This window comes from Rhinopithecus roxellana, chromosome 8, assembly GCF_007565055.1.
Source record: "Rhinopithecus roxellana isolate Shanxi Qingling chromosome 8, ASM756505v1, whole genome shotgun sequence".
Lineage (NCBI taxonomy): Eukaryota > Metazoa > Chordata > Mammalia > Primates > Cercopithecidae > Rhinopithecus > Rhinopithecus roxellana.
In genome coordinates, this window is record NC_044556.1 from 79,609,751 (window position 1) to 79,623,036 (window position 13,286).

Consider the following 13,286-nt stretch of genomic DNA (forward strand, 5'->3'; position numbering starts at 1 on the left):
ACATACTAAAAAATAGTTCTTTTCATAAAAGTGTGCAAGTGATTAAATCCTAGTCAATTGCAAAATTTATATTTCTGTGATGGCATGTTTATTTAAAAGCTTTGACAATGTTAAAATGCAACTTGATGCTCTTCCTTAGTATGGTTAAATTCAGCATGACATCACCCTTTGTGGGAATCTTCATGAAGGTAATTACAGCTAAAATAAGTGAAGTTTACTGATAATGAAATGGCTTTGTTTCTGTGGGTCTTGATTTAGTTTTATTTGTTTATGCAATCAAATAAATAAATATACATCCACGGAGACAATATATTCAGATTATACATTTATATTTAAAACCTTTCTTTCCAACTTTTTATTTTACAGATTTGTTCAGCTTACTTTAAATCACTAGAATATAATTAAACACTGCCTTCTCAACTGGAGAAAATAGGCTGTTGTCACATGGTTGGACTTTGTTAAAGAACAATAGATTTAAATAAAACTTCAATAGACTACAGTATGTTTCTTGAGATACTACATGGCTTGATTTTTTAATATTAAGATTCAAAACATTGACAAGGTCCCTTACCAAGGTCCCTTACAAGTTGTAAGGGACCACAGAGGTTATCAATTTGTGCCCTTTTTCAGATCAAGAAATGACAGTTTAGAGCAGTAGTTTACCCAGAGCCAAGAAGAATTATATAGTGGATTCTACATGCCAAGCTCTGTTCTAAACAGTTTACATACATTTTATATATTAACTTAATAATTCTTAAATTCACCATTTTACAGATGAAAAAATAAGACTTTAGAGGTGAAGTCACCCAAGAACCCTCACCTAGTAAGTGATGGCCCTGGGATTTGAACCCAGGTATTCTTCGTTTGGGTCAGTGCACTTAACTATGCTCCCAGTTTCTACAAAGGGCAGTGTTGAGACCCTGAAACCATTTAAACTTCTGATATGGTTGGGCTTTGTGCCCCCAACAAAATCTCATCTTGAATTGTAATCCTCATAATCCCCACTTATCTAGGGAGAGACCTGGTGGGAGGTGATTGGATCATGGGGGTGGTTTCTCCTATGCTGTTCTTATGATAGTGAGTGAGTTCTCATGACATCTGGTGGTTTTAAAGCATCTGATATTTCCCCTGCTCATGCTCTTCTCTCTCCTGACACTACATGAAGAAGGTCCTTGCTTCCTCTTTGCCTTCCACCATGATCATAAGTTTGCTGAGGCCTCCCTAGCCATGTGGAACTGCAAGTCAACTCTCTTTCCTTTATAAATTACCCAGTCTCAGGTATTTCTTTATAGTAGTATGAAAATGGAGTACTATTACTACTACTACTAATACACACACACACATATATGCTAGGTGTAATACACTGATTTTATTGAAATACACTTATTTATGTAAATGCCAATCTCTTTCACTTGACTGAGATGTTCAGTAGATCTTCAATAACAGGAACCATGTTGTATTCACCTCAGTGAAGAGTTCATTACTTGGTACATGGTAGGCGCTGCATAATATTTTTGGATAAATAAATGAGGCAATTTATACATGAAGGATTTTTAGGAAGGTGAGTCTAGAGGTAAGGAAACAAGTTAGATGGAGAGTGATCTCTCTTTGGGAGGTAATATAGTACAGAATTCAAGTGGTGAAGTTATTTCGTTAGGGGAAAACATTGAACAGATGAGAAAAACATTACAAAGATTGGAGTTGGTGATTGACTGCTGTGAGTGACAGAGAAATCAAAACAACTATATGACCAGTTCAGTCCATCACAAAATTTATTACTTTGATTAATCTTTTCTAAGTTGGACTGAAACAAGATATCTTGTTTTGTTTGCTCATTTTCTATGCATTGAACAATACCATAAATTTTGTCACATCCTTCCTTCTGCTTATTTTAGGTTTCGTTTGTTCTTCTTTTTCTCGTTTCTTCGGGTATATGCTTAAGTCATTAATTTTAGAACTTTATTCTTTTTTAATATAATTATTAAATGCTACAAATTTCCCCGTAAGAACTGCTTTAGCTATAGGTAATGAGGTTTTGATGTTTTCATTTTCATTTGATTCAAAAAATTTTTTTGAAACAGAGTTTCACTCTGATACCCAGGCTGGAGTGCACTGTTGCAATCATGGTTCACTGCAGCCTCAACCTTCAAAGGCTCAGGTGATCCTCCCACCTCAGCCTCTTGAGTAACTGGGACTACAGGTGCATGCCACCATGCCTGGCTATTTTCAAAATATATTTAAAATTATTTATGATTTCTTCTACAGTCTATGATTATTTAGAAGGATTTTTTAAAGTTTCTAAATATTTAGAGTTTTTTTTCAGATATCTTTTTGTTAATAACTTTTAGTTTCATGCAGTTTTGGTAAGAGAAGTAGTCTATTTGATTTACTTTTAAAAAATTCGTTGAGACTTCTTTCGTGACCCAAAATCTGTTTTTTCTTGGTGAATATTCCATTGGCACTTGAAAATAATGGATATTCTGTATTGGTTAGAGTGTTCTATACATGTCAGTTAGGCCAAGTTGGTTGATAGTGTTGCTTAGGTCATCTACACGCTTAATGATTTTTTTTTTCCATTTACTAGAGAGGAGTGTTAGAATATCAAACTATAACTGTAGGTTTATATATTTTTCTTTCAAGTTCTGTTAGTTTTAGCTTTATGTATGTTTAAGCTCTGTTATTAGATGCATGTACTTTAAGACTGTTATATTTTCTTGATTGACTTATCATTGTGAAATATCTCTTTATATCTAATATATCCCTTGTTCTGAAGTCTGTTTCAGCTGATAATAATATAGCTACTCTGCCTTTCTTTTGAGTAATATTTACAAGGTATATATTTTTCTATTCTTTTCTTTTTAACCAATCTCTGTCTCTGTATTTAAAGTGGATTCCGTGCAAACAGCATATAGTTGGATCCTGCTTTTTCAGGAATCCAATCTGACATTAAAATTATAGTGTCTAGAGCATTTAGAATTAATGTAATTATTGATACAAATATGTCTACCATCTATTTGTTTTATATTTTTCTCATCTGGTCCTTCCCTTTTTTCTCTTTTAAAAAACTTATTAATTGGGTATTTAATTTCTATTATTAGACCATTTTTTAGTTGCTGATTTATTTTTAGTACATATCTTTAACTTGTCATAGTTGACATTTAAATTATATTATACTCCTCCTTATCCTTTATGCTCTTATTATGTCATACATTTTAAGGCTCTCTCTCTATATATTATCAACCTCATAATACATTATTATTTGGTTTAAACAGACATAAATATCTTTTTAAGAAATTAAAAATGAGAAAAATTATATTTTATATATGTTCACATATTTACCATTTCTGTTGCTTGTCATTCTTTGCTGTAGTTCCATATTTCTATCTGGTATCATTCTTCTTTGGCTGCAGAACTTCCTTTTACAGTTGTGTGTGTGTGTGTGTGTGTGCGCGCGCGTGTGTTTGTGTGTGTGTGCATGCGTGCACGTGTGCACGTGCATGTGTGTTCGTGTGTGTGTTCGTGCAAACGTGTGTGCTGGTCTGCTGGTGATAAACTCTTTTGAAAGAATTCATCTGAAAAAGTCAATGTTTTCCTTATGTATTTGAAAGATATTTTTACTGGGTTAGAATTGTAGGTTGACAGTTTTATTTTGTTCTGTTTCCTTTCAGCACTTTAAAGAGGTATTTTCATTATCTTCTGGTCTGAATGGCTTCTGATAAGAAATTGGCTGTCAGTTTTCTCTTTGTCCCCCTGAATATAATGTGTCTTTTTTCCTCTGGGCATTTAAGAGTTCCTCTGTATCACTGATTTCCAGCAATTTGATTATGATTTGTCTTAGAGTGGTTTTCTTTGTTTCTTCCGCTTGGATTCATTGAGATTCTTGGATATATCTGAAAACTTGCTTTATGTATTTTTTCTGGTTTACTAGCTGTTTACAGTGAAAGTGCAATGCCCATGGCAAATGTCTTTGTCTGGGCTGCTATAACAAAATGCCATAAACTGGGTGGTTTATAAACAACAAATGTATTTCTACAGTTCTGAAGACTGGGAAGTTCACGATTAAAGTGCTAGCAGATTTGTCGTCTGGTGAGGTCTGCTTTCTAATTCATAGATGGTGCCTTCTCACTGTGTCCTTACATAGTGGAAGGCATGAAGCAGCTCTCCCGGACGTCTTTGATAAGGACACTAGTTTCATTCAGGAGGGCAGAACCTTCATGATTTAATCTACCTATCAAAGACCCACTTTCTAATACCATAACATGGATGGTGAGGTTTCAACATATTAATTTGGGGGAAAATGAACATTCAGATCAAAATAGCAGGTAATATTTCATGTGTGGAATCAGAAGTCTTATTTTGTTTTTATTGGTAGAAATGGCTTTTTTAGCTTACAGTTCATGAACTTGTTATTAATAATGTCTTCTAAAATTTTCAGATTTTGTTGTCAAATTTGAGAAAACTTCTCTCATTTTTTCTTGACTTAGCCACATATTTTCAGTGCCCGGCACCATAAGACCCATTCATATACCATGACCACGTCTGGACCTGCATCTTTGTGTCATGATTCTAGATGAGTCAGTACTTGGAGTGATAGAAGTATTGCTAGAAGCCCGTCTTGAATTTGCTTAGCTAGTTGTAATATAACCATATACAAGACTCTGCAGTCCACATAAGCCTATCCCATTAAATCCAAGCTAAATATATCCTTAACTCAACTTCCACTTAGCTGGATCTTTGTTGTTGTTTTTTTTTTTTCTTAAAAATGGGCTCTTACTCTGTCATCCAGACCAGAGTGCAGTAGCTCAAAATAGCTTACTGTAACCCCAAATCCCATGGTTCAAGCAATCATCCTGCCCCAGCCTCTCAAGTAGCTAGGACTACAGGTGTGTGCCACCACATCTGGTTAATTTTTTAAATTTTCTTGTAGAGAAGGGGTAACACTATGTTGCCTTGACTAGTCTCAAACTCCTGGCCTCAAGCAGTCCTCCTAGCCAGGCCTCCCAAAGCACTGGGATTACAGGAATAAGCCAACATGCCCAGCCAGGTGGATATTAACATTTGCGTAGCCACTCCAACATCCCTACCATGAGGAGAAGTAATAGAGAACCCATAATGAAAAGAGACGCTGGTATTAATTGATTGCAGGTAATATATCTTACTTTTACAAATTGTACAAAAGTGTATGATCACTAAATACAATGCTTGTGTTTCTCTCTGGACCTTGGGAGGGGTTTGTACAGAGAAGCCCTGTCACTTATGCTTTATTCATTCACTTTACACTAATTCTGCTCTGACTTTACCATTAGTGTTTTAAAAGCAGGATCATTCTATGTCGCATAGCAACTCAAAATTTTGGAATTATCTGTTCACTAGTATAATCTTGGGCTGTAATAGAAATTGTTGTTCAGCACCAAAAACAGAAATCAGGAAACGTGCTGCTGGTTTGTCTCTTACTTCAGCTATCTGATTCTGACAAAATCCAAGTCAGTACTCAGTTACAACTGTTTCCCAAGCCCTAGTAGAAAAAGAAAATTGAGTTTAGTAGCGATTTGGATTAAGGAAAAAAAAATCCCTTTTGCAGTTTAGAGGTCTTAAATGATTACAAAACAAAAATAAGTAAAAATTTTGATTCAAAAGTAGAAAGTGTGTATTTCATTTTACTTTTGTACTTAGTGGCATAGTTTTCACTTGTTTGTGGTTTCATTTGTCCCCTCAGTCTGTCACTCAGAAATAATGAATGTGTAAACTTGATATTCACGACTTGGTTTGCTGCAATATAGCCCCCCAAAGTAATTGGGCTTTTATTAGTTTTTTCTTGCAAGTATTCCAGTTTTAACAGCTTTGATAGCAACTATATCTTAATTTTTTCTCCTATAAAAATACGGAGAATCCCTTTTCATAAACAAGTGATTTTTTAAAGATAACTTTATCAACACGGTAACAGTCTCTAAGTTTCAGAGGTGGTGCTGCTTAGTCTCTCATAAGGAATGAATGGGGGCCGGGCTCGGTGGCTCACGCCTGTAATCCCAGCACTTTGGGAGGCTGAGGCGGGCGCATCACGAGGTCAGGAGATTGAGACCATCCTGGCTAACACGGTGAAAGCCGATCTCTATTAAAAATACAAAAAATAAGCCGGGCGTGGTAGCGGGCGCCTGTAGTCCCAGCTACTCGGGAGGCTGAAGTAGGAGAATGGCGTGAACCCGGGAGCAGGAGCTTGTAGTGGGCAGAGATCGCGCCACTGCACTCCAGCCTGGGCGACAGAGTGAGACTCCATCTCAAAACAAAACAAAACAAACGAATGGTGTCGGGCGCGGTGGCTCACGCCTGCAGCCGAGACTGCACCACTGCACTCCAGCCTGAGTGACAGAGCAAGACTCCATCTCAAAACATAAAAAATAAAAAAAGGACAAATGGAATTCTTTGCACACTTAATAGCAACACCTAGACTATAGTCATGTCTGGCTGCTGATAGGAGGTTTAGAATCCTTTTCCTGTTTTGAATGTTCATTCCTGCTTTGAATTGTTATTAAGAGAACAGATTTATTGATAGATTTCTGCTTTTGATTTCAAGTATCAGTGTCGATTGACTGTCTGCTGTAAGCATAATAGTGATGGATACAAAGCCACTAGTATTACCTTTCAGAATAATAAGATTTAATTACATTAAAAGATAAAATGCTGAGGTAGATTTCAAAGAAGGGAGAGATCTCTGTGACCTAAAGATTCTAGAACTCAAACTTTAAGGGCTTTAAGGTTGAACAGAATGTGAAGAAGGACATTCCATGGGGCAAGCAAAAACACCTCATAAGAGTAAAGGCTTATTTATGTCTCATTTAATTTTGTTTAATTCAACATTTATCAAAAGCTTATTGTCTTCTGAGTATTTTTCCAGTTAAACATACCAAGATAAATATGGAATAGTCTTTACCCTCAAAGAATTTAACAATCTAGGAAATGGGAAATCACATTGACGCAACTACTAGAAGACAGTGGATTTCTATGAATAGAATTTATAGCATAACCTTTTATTTAAAGGTTGCCTGAGCAACAAACTTTGGGTCAGAAAGATCTGGGCTTAAGCTTTAGCACTGCCTCTTCTTAGCTGTGTAACCTTGAGCCTCTTTGAGTCCAATTTTATCTGTGTCTATCTTCCACAGTATTTCACAGATATAATCCGAAGCTCTCCATCAGCAAACTCATTCCCACCAGGTCAGAGAGAATTTCACTGCCAGCTGTACTATCAAATAAATGGAACCTGGGCTATCTTTCCCACCATAGGCTTTGTATCATGTTGCTGCATACATACCCCCAAGGCTACATTAACCCAGTCCAGATTACTGGGCTCCAGTTCTTGATGTCTGTCTACAGTCATTGTCATCCTGCCTCACCAGCTAAATTAACTGGCCCTGACTCTTCTCAAAACCATATCTGCACTTACCATTCTTTTCAAAGTAGCTTATTGGACTACTCCAAAATATCAGGGTGCTTTCATTTCAGTTTCCTTCCACCTCTCGCTCACGAGGCAACTGTCGCCTTTTGCCCAGGACTCAGGGAATTCCGGGAACTTGGGAATTTCAGGGCTAAACAAGTGAAACAGGATGAGTTAGTCATCCAAACACCAGCCTGGTTCCGGCCTCTAGCCCTTGTTTCTGAAGTGTCGACATATCTGCTGCTTAACCTAATCCAAGTTTGGCAGCCTTCTCAATTTTTTGGTGGGGAGGGGGAGGTGGGATGGAGTCGCACTATGTTGCCCAGGCCAGTCTTGAACTCCTGAGTTCAAGTGATCCTCCCACTTCAACCACCTGAGTAGCTAGGACTACAGGCGCACACCACTGCACCCAGCTACCTTCTTAATATTTTGAAGGTCAAAAGACATACATGTAAGAGCTGATTCCAAAAATATATTGGTTAGGACTGAGTGAAAATGCCAAGCCAGTTTAAAACTAAAAGAAATAGCAGGTTGCAAATTAAAACTTCTTGCTGCTCAAAAAAATTAAGGACTTGGAATGGTAGCCAGATGGCTGGGGTGAAAGGTTTATGAGATGTCATAGATAAAGCTGGTAAGTAGGTTTGACCAGGATCCCTTTTCTGTGTGTGTGCACTTGTGCAGATGGGCTTGCACGTGTGTGTACATAAGTATGAGGGAGAAAGTTAAATGCTATGGACAAATTTTGGAAAAATCAGATTGTAGAACTAAGATAGTAACTGGATCTAGCAGGTAAGAGCAACTTAACTAGGAAAATGGATTAATTAATAAATTGTTCTCAAATTTTATTTTTGTCATAAATTTAAGTAAGCCCTTGGTTCCTTTTATTACATTTCTATGATAATCTAGTATAATACCCGATATAAATCCAAAGCAGGTGATTGGTTATTTCTAACTTAATATATCAATATTTCACAGGCAAGTTTGAGATGCATCAAATAATTGTCAGAAATAGGGAAAGAAAGATGAGTAGGCTGGGTGCAGTGGCTCATGCCTGTAATCTCCCACTTTGGGAGGCTGAGGTGGGAGGCTCACTTGACCTCAGGAGTTCAAGACCAACCTGTACAACATAGTGAGACCCTGTCTTTATTAAAAAAAAAAAAAAAAAAAAAAAAAAGGATAGTCGAAGTATGTATTTAGAACATTTGTGTAATTGATATTTTTAAATTAAAATGTTTTAGAAACTTTTGATATTCTTTTTCTTCACAACCTTATGATAATTGGTCTTTTCTTACATTTGATGACTTTAACTAAACATATTACAACCACTGATTTATTTCCATAGCTGGTTTTATAAAAAGTTCCCTTAATAGTCAATGAAATGAGTTTCTTAACTGAGAGCGCTTTTTTTCCACTCAGAACTATGCTTAAGACTTTCTCACAAGAATTTCTCTACAGAGGAAACAGTACTTTGACTTTGACGCTCTCCACTAGAATAAAACTATCTATGGGAAGGATCATGTCCCCTCTACCATCCCCATTTTCATATAGGCTGTTAAATGTTCAGGAATCTGTTGGTGTTCACAGAACTGCCTTTTCTTTTCTTTTTTTTTTTTTTTTTTTTCAGTGCTATTATCAATTGTCACATTGTTTATTTTTTTTCTGCTTTTTTGCTTGGTATTTGGCATATATTTAATTTTTAAAACAAGTATATTTAGAAATATATGAAATCAGGATAACACACACAAAAAGACAGATACGATACTCATTGTTACAAAGTGGTATACAGACAGAAAATTTTTGAAAATTTCCCGTGTTTTTAGGGTACAAGAAATTCAAGCTTTCGTATATTTTAAATGGAAATTGTGAACTCTTAAAATTTGGAGAATATGGTAACATTCATAGAAGTATACATTTTTACTCATCTTGATTATTTGGAAGTCTGTTATTTTAATTAAAGAAGTACTAGGTCTAGATTTTATATATATACACACACACACACATATATATATATACATACACATATAAATTACATATATGTAAATTATATATATGCACACACATATAAACAACAATATTTATTGTAGCATTGTGGGAGTGGAAAATGGTTAGCAAATTTCTTTTTTTTTTTTCATTTTTTTATTATACTTTAAGTTCTAGGGTACATGTGCATAACGTGCAGGTTTGTTACATATGTATATTTGTGCCATGTTGGTGTGCTGCACCCATCAACTCGTCAGCACCCATCAATTCATCATTTATATCATATATAACTCCCCAATGCAACCCCTCCCCCCTCTCCCCTCCCCATGATAGGCCCCAGTGTGTGATGTTCCCCTTCCCGAGTCCAAGTGATCTCATTGTTCAGTTCCCACCTATGAGTGAGAACATGCGGTGTTTGGTTTTCTCTTCTTGTGATAGTTTGCTAAGAATGATGGTTTCCAGCTGCATCCATGTCCCTACAAAGGACGCAAACTCATCCTTTTTTATGGCTGCATAGTATTCCATGGTGTATATGTGCCACATTTTCTTAATCCAGTCTGTCACAGATGGACATTTGGGTTGATTCCAAGTCTTTGCTATTGTGAATAGTGCTGCAATAAACATACGTGTGCATGTGTCTTTGTAGTAGAATAATTTATAATCCTTTGGGTATATACCCAGTAGTGGGATGGCTGGGTCATATGGTACATCTAAGAACTGCCTTTTCTAATACAATGATTTTGAGGCAAGATGATTCGGGGAGACAAAAAGTGTGGGACTACCGTTTTGGGCTTCTAAATCAGTAACAAAATGCATATCAGATATTCAAAAAACTAAATTCTGAATGTATAAATTCAGGGGGTTTCTATTACCATATTAGTCCGTAGCTGTTAACACACCACAATAGAGACAATTAATACTGAGTATACAGTTACAGATAAATTGATCAAATTCATTCACTCAATAAATATTTATGGGGTACTTTCTATGTTTAAAAACATTTCTAATCACTAGGAATATTGTCAAAATATTAGCCCTGTAGAGTTTACAAAATAGCTAGTAGAATTTACAAAAATCTCTAGCCTTGTAGAATTTAAATTCTAATAGGGGAGACAGATAAAAAACCCAAAAGTAAATAGTATGTCAGATGGTGATACATGCTATGAAAAAGTAAAGCAGCCTAAGAAGGTTAGGGAATGATTCAGAGTGGATGGGGCAGGTATGCTGCTTGAGATATGGTGTCAAGGAAGGCCTCTCTGAAAAGGTGATTTGAGCAGAGACCTGAAGGAAGTGAACGAGTGAGGGAGTGGGCCTTGACGGTATCTGAGGAAGAGCAGATGAGGGAGCAGCAAGTGCCAAGATCCCGAGGCAGAATTGCTGGACATATTCAAGGAATAGCAAGGAAGTTAGTTTGGTAGGAGCAGGATGAGAAGGGAGAGAATGGCAGGAAATGAGGTTAGAGAGGTGGGAGCAGGGTGGCAGATCTTGTCAGGTTTACAGATTACAGTAGATATTTTGGGCATTCAATCCCAGGGAGATGCCTTTAGAAGTAGAAAGTTGCATTTTTTTCCCTTCAATTTTTATTTTAAGTTCTGGGGTACATATACAGGATGTGGTTTGTTACATAGGTAAATATGTGCCATGGTGGTTTGCTGCACAGATCATCCCATTGCCCAGGTATTAAGCCCAGCATACATTAGCTATTTTTCCTGATGCTCTCCCTCCACCCCCTCAACAGGCTCCAGTGTGTGTTGTTCCCCTCCATGTGTCCATGTGTTCTCATCATTCATCTCCCACTTATAAGTGAAAATATGTGGTGTTTGGTTTTCTGCTCCTGCATTAGTTTGCTGAGCATAAAGGCTTCCAGCTCCATCCATGTCCTGCAAAGGATGTGATCTTGTTCGTTTTTTACAGCTGCATAATATTCCATGGTGGATACATGGAATATTACATTTTCTTTATCTAGTCTATCAGTCACTGATGGGCATTTGGGTTGATTCCATGCCTTTGCTATTGTGAATGGTGCTCCAATAAACATATGCATGCATGTATCTTTATAATAGAATAATTTTTATTCCTTTAGGTGTATACCCAGTAATGGGATTGCTGGGTCTAATGGTATTTCTGCTTCTAGATCTTTGAGGAATTGCCACACTGTCTTCCACAATGGTTGAACTAATTTACACTCCCACCAACAGTGTAAAAGCATTCCTATTTCTCCACATGCTCGCCAGCATCTGTTGTTTCTTGACTTTTTAATAATCACCATTCTGACTGGCATGAGATGGTATCCCATTGTGGTTTTGATTTGCATTTCTCTAATGATCAATGATGTTGAGCTGTTTTTCATATGTTCGTTGGCCACATTTATATCTTCTTTTGAGAAGTATCTGTTCATGTCCTTTGCCTACTTTCAGCGGGATTTTTTCTTGTAAATTTCTTTAAGATGTTTGTAAACTCTGGATGTTAGGCCTTTGTCAGATGGATAGATTCCTAGAATGTTCTCCTATTCTGTAGATGAAGGTTGCATTTCTTAATTAAAATATCCTCAAACCAAACGGTGTTCCTTCTCTTATGTTCAGGTGTATAATGGCCCCTGCTTTTGCTAGAATGTCTTTCCTTAACAAGGGAGTGGGGCTTTCCAGCATAATTAGAAAAGCATGTGGAAAGAGTAAAGTTCCCCAGTCACAACTTAGTGGCTGGGAGAAGTATCTAGTGACTGACCATCCTAGGACCCCTCAGATAGTGACAGATCTGGAGGACAGTTATCCAGGACAGGAGAGTAAGACTGAGAAGGCTGTGCCAGTGTCCAGGAGACAGTTAACCTCCTGGCCCTCAATGGTCAAGCATACCCAGGGCTCTGTGAAGGTGATGGCATGAGCTGGTGCTTGTCCCGGGCACCCCTCCCAAGGAAATCTCAACTGCACAACCCCTACTATACCCCAATTCAGCAGGAATCAGTTAGAGTGGTCTTGGGCCAACCTCCCCAACAGCACTTGGGTTTTCCTGTTGAGAGCGGGGACTGAGACACGGGACTAGCTGGATTTCCTAGGCTGACTAAGAATCCCTAAGCCTACCTGGGAAGGTGACTGCTTCCAACTGTAAACACAGGGCTTGCAACTTAGCCCACTCCCGACCAATCAGATAGTAAAGAGAGCTCACTAAAATGCTAATTAGGCAAAAACCAGAGGTAAAGAAATAGCCAATCATCTATTGCCTGAGAGCACAGTGGGAGGGACAATGATCTGGATATAAACCTAGGCATTCAAGCCGGCAAGGGAACCCCCTTTGGTGTCCTTCCCTTTGTATGGGAGCTCTGTTTTCACTCTATTAAATCTTGCAACTGCCAGGAAAAAAAAAAAAAAAAATCCTCAAACCAAATTGACACAATACTGGCCTTAACCAACCCATTTATGCTCAGTGTTCCATTTTTTGATTGCCACGTAACAATGGAACACAATAAAAACTTTTTCTCTTCAAATTTTTGTTCCTTAAATTTTTCTAGGTAACACATATGAATTTCATGCAAAAATTCAAAAAATTGCAACCTCAGGCATAAATGGGTTACGAAGACTGATTTCTACTTTGAATTATTTTTCAAACTTAGATGGATCATTCTATAAGCATATTAATTCAATCTTGGGAAAAACGTGACTGGTAATATGGCAGAAACCCTAGTTGTAAAAGTATCTTAGAACAGCTTGACTATTTCTCAGGTTTTCCATCTTTCACGTCTCTAAAATGTTCAGTGCAAGTTTTTATAGTGAAGCAGGGCTGATATTTTTGTAAACTTATGGTATATTATTGATAAGTTTCAAATAACAAAATCTAGTCTATTAGCTAGCATATTTTCATTTACTTCAATTATTTATTCAAA

General features: G+C 37.1%; 1 long non-coding RNA gene across 1 annotated transcript in view; it reads left to right on the top strand.

Annotated features, from left to right (window-relative positions):
* Window positions 1–13,286, top strand: part of LOC104673264 — a 62,101-nt gene that overhangs the window by 30,155 nt on the left and 18,660 nt on the right. The window lies entirely within an intron of this gene.